The sequence below is a fragment of the Arachis ipaensis genome, chromosome B10 (genome assembly GCF_000816755.2).
Source record: "Arachis ipaensis cultivar K30076 chromosome B10, Araip1.1, whole genome shotgun sequence".
NCBI classification, from domain to species: domain Eukaryota; kingdom Viridiplantae; phylum Streptophyta; class Magnoliopsida; order Fabales; family Fabaceae; genus Arachis; species Arachis ipaensis.
In genome coordinates, this window is record NC_029794.2 from 135,042,644 (window position 1) to 135,043,341 (window position 698).

Genomic DNA, 698 nt, shown 5'->3' on the forward strand with positions numbered 1-698 from the left:
TTGGTAAATGTATATGTCAATTATTATGTATACACTATACACAGAAAATTAACCATCAAATTAATATATGTACATGTATTTACATATAAATACAGTGTATTTATATGATTTGATAACTGATTTTTTTTATGTATTTATATTTTTGCGTAAATGTATATATACCTTTTAAATTAACAATGAATCAGTTACCTTTTAAAAATGGTGGAAATTCAAGTGCAATCAACTTTACGTGAAATTGATAACTGAGAGTCGTTAGATGAAAATTAAATTTAGTCAAATAATTCAAATCATTTAACGGCTCTCAACTATAAACTTCACGTAAAGTTAACTGCATTTGAATTTTTACCTTTAAAAATATATTAAAAATGTGTGTATGGAACAACATATATGTTTATATATAAATATATTATAACTGATTTAATGATTGATTTTTTGTATAGAACATGTGGTATTTTTAGCATGTGTATATATACGAGAAAATACTCAATTTGGTTCTTGAAGTTATACTGAGTTTTAATTTAGTCCTTAAAATTTCAATTGTCTCAATTTAATTTCTAAACTTTTTAAATTTTAATCACATTAAATTTCTGCGGTGGTTTCCGTCGTAGAGTCAATTAAAAAGTTTAAGAACTAAATTGAGGCAATTGAAACTTTAAGAATTAAATTGAGATTTGAGTAATTTCATAGACCAAATTAAG

General features: G+C 23.2%; 1 protein-coding gene across 1 annotated transcript in view; it reads right to left on the reverse strand.

Annotated features, from left to right (window-relative positions):
• The window catches only part of LOC107621207 (annexin D5-like), a 6,752-nt gene that overhangs the window by 1,693 nt on the left and 4,361 nt on the right, over window positions 1-698 (reverse strand). The window lies entirely within an intron of this gene.